Here is a 309-nt window from a genome sequence, read left to right as displayed (position 1 = left end):
TGCTCCACAGGCCCTCAGCCCAGCTGAGCAGACAGCCTAAATCCTCTCTGAGCAGCCCACAGGGCAGACCCAAGCTGCATCCATTTCTTTTGGTCCCACACTGATCATTACCTGGTGGTGCCAACCCCCAGCACATCCCAGGCAGCCCCAGACCACGCTGGGCTGCTGCAGTGCTTCATTACCCCGTCAGCTCAGTCAATGTGTCCATCGTTACCCCCTTAACAGAAAAAGACCACCTGAAACTGGGTCTAGAAGCCTGCAGGTATGGAGGACAGGTAAGGGAGCCTTTGGGAAGCTTGTTTTCATTGG

This window comes from Mesitornis unicolor, unplaced genomic scaffold (genome assembly GCF_000695765.1).
Source record: "Mesitornis unicolor isolate BGI_N332 unplaced genomic scaffold, ASM69576v1 scaffold27342, whole genome shotgun sequence".
In the NCBI taxonomy this organism is placed as follows: Eukaryota; Metazoa; Chordata; class Aves; order Mesitornithiformes; family Mesitornithidae; genus Mesitornis; species Mesitornis unicolor.
This window is presented reverse-complemented; position numbering follows the sequence as displayed.